Below are 12,674 nucleotides of genomic sequence, written 5' to 3' on the forward strand. Positions count from 1 at the left end.
TAATAAATTTCATTTTTTGTTGATAGTGTTCACATATAAAAATATCATCATTTATGGAGAAAAACAGCTGTGCCATTATACATAAGAAAAAAGTGAATATTCTCATTTTAATATTGGACTTTTCTTTTGTCTTAATAAGCAAGTATAATGAATCTATTTAGAATTATAGCTGTAGTAATTAAAACTGAGGAGGTGTATCATGCTTGTTAACTACAAGCATTCTGTCTGATTAATGAAATGAAAAACCCTTTCACCTCAGTATGAGACAGCTTACTCACCTACACTGAAAAGCCCTTATAAAAGGTCTTCACATAGGAAAAATCTAGGTGCATGTTGCTTCAGGTGGATAGGTAAAATAAACCAAAAAAAATAATAATAATATATAAATAAAATAAGAACATGCAGAATATGCCAAATGGATCTTGTAAGTCTCATATTTACTCTTTCTTTTAAGGTTACACGGTGATCAGCCCTCATATTTAAGAATTTAGGGATACAAAACACACGTGTTGAAAAGATTATTTTACTGATTAATAATAAAATAATAACTTTACATTTCAACCCCTGTACTGAGGTCATCATCAGAAGGATACATGTGTATAAGAACCAAGCTACATGCTGTTGCACTCTATACAGGTAAATTACATCTACATTGTTAACTAATCTTTTTTCTTAGCCTACCCTCTAGTGATTAAAAAAAAAAAAAAACTACAATAAACTCTGCTAAAGTCCTCACGTATTAAGATTCTTCTGGAATTATACAGTTCATATTGTTATATTACGATTATCTTCTGGATTTGTACAGTAAGGTTGCTATTGAATGTTCAGGATTTTTTTTTTTCTTTAGAAATATGAGAATTCATAAATATGAATTCTCATATTTAGTTTGATACCTACCGGTCAGTTACCAGGGATATCCTACTCCACTGATGTTTTTCTTTCGTTTTCATCACTTTTATAGAAATAAATGTATAACTGAGCTAAAATATTAGAATAGTTTGGATTATTCCACAAAAAGTTATCATCTGAGTGGCTCATTATAAACTTATGCACCAAGTAATTACCAAAAAATTAACAATGACAGTTCAAGAAAAGTAAAAATATGTTATTAAATTCCTCTAGCAAGATAAATTATTAGAGACATCATGCTGATTAGATTCAAAGCTTTCCAGTTCCTTGTCAAAGAGCAAAGTGGGGGAGGGGAGGGAAATGCTTATAAAAATTAGCTGAATACCTAATATTTAAATTATTTTTGTTTTATTACCTTTTATCTTGCTTTACTTAAAAACCAACAAACTTAATTTTCTTTAAAACTAATCCCAAATGGTAGTTTTTAAGTAACTTAATTTTGAGGTAGGGATACCAACCCTAAAGTTTTTTTTCTTTGACTACGTCAAATCTAGGATGCTTCTTTATGTTAAATGTATTAGTATAATTTGTGAATTAACTTGTATGTTCACCAAAAAAACTCTCACTGATGTAAATTAAAAAAAAAAAGAAAAAAAGTAACATAACCCATTTCAGGTGTTGTTCAATATTCAGAGCATCTAACTAATATAATCGCACTACAACCTATGATCTCCTTCCATGTGATGCAGCAAGATGGCCTATGGTTAATGGCTGCTCCTCATATGTTCATTAAGGGATATTGAACAACAATATCCCTTATTGTGTAGACCCAGCACCTGGGGATATATTTGCACTGCCCTCTAACTGCAGGGGAGGGTTATAACTACAGACAACACTAGGGTTGAAGAGTGGACCAATAAACTACCACTAGTAGAAATTTTTCTGCTCAGCTACAAAGTACATTATACTTGACAAGAAATTATACTCTTGTTTTAATCCATATGTTAAGGCTTAAGTGATGGAAGAAACTCGTGTTAGAGTCTTAGTAGAGTGAAACAGCACTGAAAAGGATAAAAAATATTTAATTCTCCAATTTCATCTCAGTTACTGAGACATCATCAAGGAGTACAATATGAGACCTGTAACACATGTATACAAAGGCAACACAAGACATATGGTTGCATTAAACTTCCAAAAATATGAGAAACACTAATACTTTGAGATCCCAGTTTACATTCTAGGCTGCCAATGGGTTTTCACAGAGGGTGCTCCACCCTAGTTATGACTAGTCTTTCATCCACGTGTTTCACTTAGTTTTGTATTGTACTCCCTGATGATCATGTCTCAGTAACAGATGAAATATTGGAAGAATGAAATAATATTTTTAATCCTTTCTCAGTGTTGTTTCACTCCATTAAGCCTCTAATGGAGGCTTAATGAGGATCTTTTAATCCTTTATCCAAGTGTAAGCAATGTTTGTATGTAAAGTATCTTGTCTAGTTCACTTGTATACAGAGACTGGCGACTTGACATTAATTGCCTCAGTATCCCACAATGCCAAGCACACTTCCTCTAAGACATGAATATTACTTTTAATTTTGAAAAGGTCACCACCCAGACTGGTTCTAACCTTTCTTGAGGTTTCATCAGAGGGAGCTAGCCCCAGCAATCTACTAAGGTTAAATCAATGCAGAAGTCATATTTTCCATATATGACTGTTTCCTTATGCTTCAATAAAGGATTAAAACATACAATTTCTTGTCATGCATAATATACTTTATGACTCAGTGAAACCTTACTCTGTATCAGAGATAGCTGTAGAAAGTTTTTTTCACTTAGTTAAAAAGTATATTACACTTAACAAGAAACTGTATTCTTGTTTTAATCCTTTATCCAAGTATAAACAAACAAACATACACGTATGGAAAATATATGACTTCTGCACGATTTAACCTTGGTAGACTGCTGGGGCTAACTCCCTCTGATGAAACCTCAATAAAGATCAAACCAGTCTGGGTGGTGACCTTTCCATAATGAACAACATTATGGAAAGGAATACTTTAATACTTTAAGAAATACATCCAAAAGGAATACTTTAAGAAATACAGGAAACTAATGCAAAGTCATCCATCCATCTATTCACTGAACATCATCAGATGCGATATGGTCATTCAGATGCTTGACGATATGCTAAACCAGTCTTCTCCAGGTGGTCCTGTTATATGCTTTGCTGGAGGCTTCAATTCTCTGAAGATCAGTCACTCCAGACACACCATTCATCCATCTCACTAACGGTCTACGCCATTCTCTTTTTCCAGAAACTTTACAACTACTGTTCCGAGAAGTCCTCTTTCCATCCTTTCGATGTGTTCAAAGTATTTCAACTTTGTTATGTCGATATCCTTAAGCAGTCTTAAAGTTCTACTGATCCTTTCTAGCACCCATCTGTTTGCCTGCCTTTCAGTACATGAAATTCTCAAGAGCCTTCTGTTACACCACATCTCAAAAACAGCTATCCTTTTCCTATCAGACATCTTAGGTTCTGAGTTTCACATTCATAAGTCACTGTTGGAAAAACAGCTGCATCCAAAATCCTTAACTTTGTTCCCATGGAGACAGATCTATCCTTGCAGAATTTAGACGAGAATCTGATTGTTGTTTTAGCCATCCCTAATCTTCTTCTTCTGACATCTTCTGAACAGCAATTCTTCACATTAATAATGGATTTCAGGTACTTGAAATTTTTGATGTTCCTTAATTCTTTCTTCATTAAGGTACAACCGCTTCTCAGGAACTTCAATGTCAATATTTCCTTTGAGAGCCTAATCTTTGTCTAGCTAGGATTGAGCTGAAGTCCTCTGTTCTTACTGACCTCATTAAATTTGCTAAGAATTTGTCCTAGTTCTTCTTGTCATTACAAAGGAGTACTGCATCATCAGCGTACCTCAGATTACTGATCAATCTACCACCTGTCCTAACTCCTGTCTTAATCCAATGCTACATGCATGATATCCTCACCATAGATAATAAAAAAGTGATAATAAAGTAGACATGGACAATTTTCTTGAGTTCAGGGGATGAAAAACCAGTTTCTGGGACAATCTCCCTAAGAATTTTTCCTATCTCCCTAAGAATTAAAACTATTACACTGAAAATCAATAAGTGATTTGATTAAAGTGTAACACAAATATATGCACCCACTTCCAATTATTCAGCTGAAGAAATTGACAATTTGTATTAGGATCTCTCCATCACTTTCAGAGATAACACGTTATCAGAAAATTATAATAGAAGACTAACTGTAAAATAGGATAGAAACAACACTGAGAAAGTGCTTTTGGTGTGCAAACATGGACTAAGAAATAAAAGATGAAAAAAAGATTTATTTAATTTGAAGAGATGAAGATTTTACATAGATAATACGTGCTTCAAAAAATTAAGATAACAAAAATGGAAATGCAGATCACCAACATATATACTCCAGGAAGGTCTAGGGGAAGTGGCTGGTCTTTGGTGGAGCAGATAAGGGATGCCAATTTCTTATATGGTTTGTAACAGGTTGTGAGATCAAAATTTTTTAGGATTTTGGTTAACTTTTCAGAGGTGCCCTGGATGTAAGGAATCGTGATACATTTAGTGTAATCTTTGTTATGAAGGGGGGGGGGGTTAACTGGTTATCTGGATTTTTTTGGGGTTGTAGCCATTGGCTAAGAACGTGTTAAGGATGTGGTTCAGTTCAGTGGTTAGGGCACTGTCATCTGAACAGATTAATTTTGCCCTGTTATATAGGGTTTTTATAACCCCATATTGTTGTGAGGGGGGGGGGGATTACTGGTGAATGTATCTGTCTGTAAGGGTTGGTTCTCTGTAAACAGAGAAAGCCAAGGATCCATCAGGCTGGCATGTAATCAGAGTGTCTAGGAAAGGAAGACTGTTGTTTTTTAATTTTTCCAAGGTGAACTGGATTCTGGGTGTGTTGGTTGTTTAAAGTGTGTTAAGAAGATGTGGAATTTTTTTTAGTTTGTAAAATTTTGTAGAAGTTTGTAGAATTTTCCTTGCCAAACAAAATAGCCTGAGTTCATTGTGAACTGAAATAGCACAGAGATATCGGGAGGAAATTTGGTTTGGATGAGTTTAAAGGTATCTTTGAGTGGGACATTCATGAATAGGGAAGAGACATTAAACCTGACCATTATGTCAGTGTGTTGGAGAGAGGTTTTCTATACTGGCTTTGAAGTGAAATGAGTTTTTTTATGTGTGATAGTGTCTTGCCAGTATAGTGTGTGAGCGCTTTGGCTAAATGTTTGGCTAATTTGTATGTGGGGGAATCAATGCCATCCATAATGGGACGTAATGACAGATTTTGTTTATGGAGGTCTAGAGTTAAGAGGCTCTAGTTTGTTAGTAACTTCCAAGGCCTTCTTTTAATTAATATTTAGTATACATTGTAATTTCCTGAAATAATTTAATAGTCATGTGTTACCAACATATAAGCTTATCTACAAGAATTTCTATCATCCACGGAGATTGTATTGCATGCAAGGCTCGCCAATACAGCAACCTTCTTAAAACGCTGCCGATAATAAGGTAATCCCAAATTGTGAAATTAAAGCACCGCTTCTCTTCACAGAAGGCTCTCCGCATTTATAACCGTTATATTGGAAAATAATGCCAAAACGCACCTATGTTTCGAAAAATGAAAGATCAGCTCCTGGATTCAAAGTTTCCAAAGACAGAATTACTCTACTGTTTTGTAGTAATGCATCAGGTGATTATATCAACTGAACGGTTAATAAACTAATGTTTATTAACTGATCCTCAAATCCTTGTGCTATGAAAGATTAAAATATGCACTTATTTTTATTTTGCCTAAAACATTTATGCATTACATGCAATGAAGTTTAATCACAATTTGTAATTTTTATACTATGTATTTGTGTTATAGTTTATATGTTTTCTTAACTTACATGAATTACCTGAATTAAATAAAAATATATTTTTGTTGCATATGTCATTGTTGTTTATATAATTTTTTTTTAAAAACCGATTTCGGAACATAACCCTACTTTTTGTATGTAATCTGAGTCTCCATAACGCGATTTATATAATGCGCCATTTCTATGGAACCTAACATCCGTGTTATACGAGGGTTACCTGTAATTCATTATTCCAATAATCAGATTTCAATCACACCTCTCACTCCCTGAATGATAACAAAAGCAAGCGTGAATTTCAAGACCAACATTCGCCCCTGAATAAACCTAACGGGTAGTAAACAATTAATCAGGGTGACTAATTATTCAAACATTCATGGGAAGAAGTGAAATCTCTTGAAAAACATGAAGCTAAATTTACTGAACTACTGTGTAACAACCTCCTTAAGTAGTACATTACAGAAGAAACTTAAGATCAGAGGGAATGTCAGTAAAAGATGTGATTGTTATGTGTCTGGTTGGTGACAGTGATCATGCTGTACTGACATGGGAAGTAGCTAATTATATGGATATTCTACTTACAAAAAGTTACATGCTCAAAATTATGACCAACTGAGGAGAATACTAAGTTTGATCCTATGGTATTAGTTGCTAGTTGGGAAGGATATCAGCAGTGCATGGGAAGCATTTAAAAAATACATCATTGAAGCAATATCGGTGTATCCCTAGAGTTCAGAGAATAAACAGGGTGGGAGTGAAATGAATGTGCAATCTTATTAAGCAAGAGATTCTTAAGAAAAAGATGATGTGGAAGAAATACCATGTGCATAAGGATGATGTTAGTTATGAAAGTTATAAGGCACAGGTCAGAAAGGTTACAATTATTGTACAGAAAGCTAAGTATGAGTATGAAAAGAAACTGCCTGCAAGCTAAAGACCATTTAAAAGAATTCAGCATTATTTTGTAAGTAAAAGAAATAATGAATGTGAAAGAATAACTCATCAATGCAGATGTATGCAGGTGCAGAAAAAATCATTCAACTAATGAGTGCCCATTTTGCTAAAAGCTATCAAGCTAGTATATGCAACACTGAGCTCAATGCTAAATCTACAATGGGAGAAGAAACTCAAGTGTATGAGAAGGAGGTACTAGAGCTGTTGCACAAATTGAATATTAATTCAGTAATAGAACTGAACACTCTAAAGAGTGTTCAGCTGAACTTACTGTTGCTTTCACTTAGCTTTATAATGCGAGTATCAGCACAGGGAAGTTGCAAAGAATGATGTGTTTAATTATTGACCTATCAGTATCCATGGAGTGGTGAAGATTTTGGTAAAGTTGGTAAGAGATTGCATACAGAAATGGGTTAACAGAGAATCTATACTTTGCAATGAACAGCATGCATTTATTAAGGGAAGATCATGTTGGAGCAACTTGCTCACATTTTATAATAATGTCATAGTTGAGTTAGACCAGAAAAATGGATACACCATGATCCTCCTAGACTTTGCTAAAGCTTTTGACAGGATTCAGCATGGAAGGCTGTTGCATAAATTGTAGGATATGAGATTGGATTATAAATTACTAGTTTGGATAAGAAGATGACTCAGTGACATCAAAAGTAGTGTGTGGTTGAGTCTACAAGATTTAAGATGACCAGTGGAGGATCCCAAAGATCATTCCTTGGTGCATTGGTATTCAATCTTTACATTAATGATATTGAGAAGGATTTAACAGGGGTTACATTCAGCTTTTGCAGATGATGCAAAGATAGGCAGGGTAATCAAGAATGCAAATAACATGCAGCACTTGCAGAATAATTTGAACAGGCTGGAATTGTTGGCATGTGAAAACAGCTGTCAGTTCAATGTTAGTATTATATGTAAAGTTATGCACTTTGGTGTAACAAGATATCCAATTGTGTATTATACTGGTGGGATTATTCTAGAAGAAACTGACCAGGCTAGGGATATTGGAGTTTTAGTAGATAGAAAACTGAAGTTCAGACGTCATATAGCAAAAATTGCAAATACAACTCAGAAGATAATTACAATGCTGAAACAAACACTGACATATAAGAATAAGGAAGTTATTTTGCCTCTTTACAAGGCTTTAATGCTACCTCATCTTGACTACTGTGCACAAATCTTGTCTCCTGGTTTCCAAAGTGATGCAGATTATGGTGGAGAGGGTGCAAAGCAGAGCGAGAAAGATGATATCAGGATTATGGAATGTAGATTGTGAGGAAAGGGACACTAAGAATTTGTGGATTGCAAATACTAGCAGACAGGATAAAGAGAGAGAGATGATAGGATAGAGGCCTACATATTTCTAAGATAGTCATACAGGATACCAGTAGATGGAATTTTTCAATTTATGGAGGATGGGGAAAGGATGAGAGAGCATCCATGGAAGTTGAGAATGAATGCAGTCAAGAAAGGAGTGAGAGCTAGATATTTCTCTCATAGAACAGTGCACGACTGGAATGGCTTTCCTTTGGAGATTGTGAGTGCAGACAGCATGAATGAATTCAAGAGAATGTATGACGATGCAAGTGATACGTGGTCTCCCTCAATGAGTTCCCAACTCCCTGGAGGTCTCTAATAATAACGATAATCAATTACTGCCTGGCATATGATTATTATCATTATTATTATTGCCTTGTAAAGAGGCGAAATAACTTCCTTATTTTTTATGTCAGCATTGGATTTATCAACAAGGACAGCATTTGGTGCTATAGCTCCTGGGTATCAGGCAATAAATGGGCTACTACAGGGCTCAGACTTTTGCTGGGCAACCAGGGCAAAGAATGGAAATGCAAATAGAAGAGCAATCAAAAAAAGAGATGAACTTTGTTCTGAAAACAATATGATTATCCAAGCTTATTATGAATCAAATTGAGAATCAAGAGGATACCAAAAGTGAATGTATGAAATTTGGAAAGAGAAATTTCATATAGTAGAGTCACTGAGCAGCTATTCGTGGACCAATGAAGATTTATTGTAAGAAACAAAATTCTCAGTTGTTAAACTTGAAGAATTGCAAAGACAGATTACAATGGAATTCCAGAATTTCCAGAACTTGACAACTGTAGGGTCTATTAAGAAAGAGTTCAAGTAAATTTTTTGAATACAGATAAACCAAATAGTAACCAACAGCATCATTGAAATGCCAGACAACAAGAATTGAGACACCCAATTATAGAACAAATGCAGAGTACCAGAGAAAGACAATAACTGCCAATGCTGAAACAAAGCTAAAGATATCTAGCTGCAATACTGAACAACATCAACTTGGTAATAGAAACAATTCCCTCAAAAACAGTTGGAGAAACAAATCAGCTGATAGATAATGCTGTAGTTATAGTTACAAAAGAAATTGGCTATACAATAAAACAGGTGAATAAACCAAAAAGAGGCATTCCAAACTGGATTAACTGACTGATTTGTGTTTTTATGGTGCAAGGACATCAAAGGTCATACTGCTCTAGGATACAGGTTACAGCCATACATAAGGCTGTAACTTGTATCCTAATAAATAAATATTAATTAATAAATATTTATTTATTAATTAATAAATAAATGATAAATAAAAAGTTAAGTATCTACATATAACCAAATTTACAATTAAATGTGTTTGAATAAGTTAATTCTTTGTAAATATTTAAAAACATCATGAAATTTGTCCAAGTCATAGGCTCAGCCAGATAAGTAAATATGTCATTCCTCTCTCATGTGAAGCAATGGCACTCCACCAGAATATGATTAATTCTTTTTTTTTTAACTAAAACAAGAAGCCAAAAGGCTTCAGTTAGGCAATGCAAAAAATTATAAAACCCAAGTGGATATTCAATCCAGCATTATTTCAAAATCGAATACAGAAACTATAAAAGTTTTGTATGAAATTTGAACAGAGAGCTTACGGGATTTTTATAATTGATTTTTATAATATATAATTTTTGTATCGCCAAAATGAAGCCTTTTGGCTCTTTATTTTAGTAAATACTTTTACACACTGACCAAGAGTTCGCTTATGAAAAATACACCTCTCCAATGTTACAAGTTCTTTGGTATTGAAAGAGAGTTTTTGCTCTCTTAAGGTTTCTGCCTGGTCTCTGACGAAAACCAACCAGTTTGAAACAACTGTCAGGCTGGTGAAACCTTATCAAAATGGAGATGAATATATGGAGGTGAAAATAGAAGGTGAATATACAGACACTTGGGCATAGCGATCTTGTCTCCTATAAGGTATGACTAGGGCAACTCGTAAATGCCAACGAGTGTATTCCTGTAAGCTCTCTGGTTAAATTTCATAAGAAACTTTTATAGTTTCTGTATTCAGCTTTGAAATAATGCTGGATTTAATGAATAATTCTTATTTACTCAGTGCTGATGACCCACCTGTGTGTGTGTGTGTTGCATTTCTCACACACATAGGTGGGTCATCAGCCCTCAGTAAACAAGAATGTGTAAGATGATGTGACCTATGCAGAGCCTAGCAAGAACAACTTCCTCTCTTCTGTTTCTACATTGACTTGAGTGCCAATGCTTATTATAAGGCTTAAGCTAATGTAATTTCTCTCTTCCTCTCTTCTGTTTCTACATTGACTTGACTGTGAATTCTTAATGTAAGGCTTAACCTAATGCAATTTGTTCATCAGTGCTTCCTGCCAGGAGTATTGTTACTGGGCAATTAACTTCAATTTTATAACCTTGGTGTAGCTAGTATAAGGGACAGTTAGACAGTATGTCAAAAAAGTATGAGCTGATTTAGCAGCTACATTTGAGATGTCATTTTTCTTAATTCCAATGTGGCTGGGAATCTAATATAGCTATTCTACAAAAGTTGTAACATCTCACCAAGCACTGGATAGACCAGAGAGTAGATAGCTGTAAAGCCTGTAAAGAACTCAAAATAGTCTGTATAAATTACACACTTTTGGTAGGAGTTTTTCTTTTATATACACAAGTGTGAGCGGAATGGCATGCAACTCTGCTGTATAATTACTGCCATCGAGTGGGATCTGGTTGGAGATTGTAATGTCAGGAAACACAGCAGCACAGCCAACAGAGATCTCTGATCTTGAAGAATCAGTATAGATGGGTAAGCAAATCAGAGTGGGCTGCTCTGTCTGCATTGAACAATTTAAGAGACAGATGAGAGTATATGGGATTTCTGTAGATGACAAATGAAGAAGTTAGAGAATAGGATGAAAGCCTGCCATTTTGTTTGGTGCAGGTAATGTACCAATTCACGCCAGTGTAGATAAAATAGAGAAAAGGGACTAGCCCATGTAGGATGATCAGAAGGGACTTTATTTTTAAGGCATAATTAAGAAACAAATGTTTTCATCTAAATGATGGGAGAGGGGTCATTTGATTCAACATAAAGACTTTGAATGATGTGCAAAACTCACCAATAGCTATTTGAATACTAATAATGAATAGGGTCCAACCATTGGAGCATGCTCTCCTTTGCAGTAGACTGTAAACTGAGGATCCATAATCAAGTTTTGAACATATAAATGCAGGATAAATGCAGAGCAAGGAACAACGATCAGTATCCCATTCTGTAGAGGATAGCGTGCAGAGGATATTCGATGCTTTTTTTTTTTTGCACTTGTCCTGAAGATGCGGAATTTGTGTAACAGTTGTTAGCTTTCTATCAAAGATGAGTCCCAAAAACTTGGCCTCTGATATGAATGGAATAATAGTCTGTCCCATTCTTAATTCAGGATAGTGGTGGAGAGCATGTATCCAGCAAAAGTGTACAGAGTTTTTTCTGCAGATAATCTGAACCCATGACAAAGAGCCCATGAAGAAATGATCAATTGCTTGCTGAAGTTGTCTTTCAATAATCCTCATATTGCAGGAGTGAGTAAATTGAAGTCACTGTCATAAAGGCAACTGCCTACTGTGGGAAGAAGTTGTCAATAATTGAATTCACTTTAAAGAGTGTCACACTTAAGACAGAGCCTTGAACAACTCCATCTTTTTGATGATATGGCCAAGATAACGTGCTTCCAACTCCAAGTGGGAAGCACATTATCTTGTGCTTCAAAATAATCAAGAGGATAGGAAACTGGTAAAGTTTTCTCTCAAAATATCTGCAATAGCTTTGGGATCATCAACAATACATCCATTATATTCCAAGGTAGACAATCAATGTGTTTCTATTTTTCGGGCTTTATCAATTTTTGCACCGGCTGTTTGATTAATCAATGATGTAAATCGAATCCAGTATTGTTTCTGACTCTGATGTCTCATATAGTGTGCTTTGACCAGAGCACATTTAAATGCTATTAAATTTGTCGTGGAAGGGTCTACAAAATATAACCAATGCTCTACTAAATCTTTTTTGGCTGTTTGGCACTCTGGATTCCATTAAGGCTTTGGATAGAGTGGAAATTTGGATGATGTTTTTGGAATTGCTGCAGTTGCTGCATGAACAATACAATATGTGACATACTTCACTCCTTCAGTATTAAATTTTGCAAAATGAGAAAATGTATTTCAATCAGCCTGGTCCATTTTTCTCATGGGCATCCATGTAAGCATATATGGTTGAAGACATAGTGCTACTAAGGGGAAAATTATCATTTCCACATATGTTTTGTTCAACATCTCATATGAGTAGCAGAAACATGGCAAGGGACCAGATTGTAAGATCAACTGCAGAATAAGAGGGGTTAGGCATATTGAAGGTATTTACTTTGTCATGGTTGTCAAGCATTTGCTTGATGATATGACGTCGTCTATTCATGCTGGCACTATTGCACAGTGTTATGTCCATTAAAATCACTGATTACAAATATGGGCTGGGACATTGCATTATGAGATTATAGAGTTTGGTTTCATTTAATTCAGAACCTGGTGGTAAATATATTGAGT

The 12,674-nt window shown here is 34.9% G+C and overlaps 1 protein-coding gene across 1 annotated transcript in view; it reads right to left on the minus strand.

Annotated features, from left to right (window-relative positions):
* LOC150102454 (fumarate hydratase, mitochondrial-like) overlaps positions 1-12,674 on the minus strand; it is a 182,460-nt gene that overhangs the window by 91,311 nt on the left and 78,475 nt on the right. The gene's annotated exons all lie outside the window — the stretch shown is intronic.

The sequence above is a fragment of the Typopeltis vanoorti genome, chromosome 10 (assembly GCF_054136105.1).
Source record: "Typopeltis vanoorti isolate ZY-2024b chromosome 10, IOZ_Tvanoo_1.0, whole genome shotgun sequence".
Lineage (NCBI taxonomy): Eukaryota > Metazoa > Arthropoda > Arachnida > Uropygi > Thelyphonidae > Typopeltis > Typopeltis vanoorti.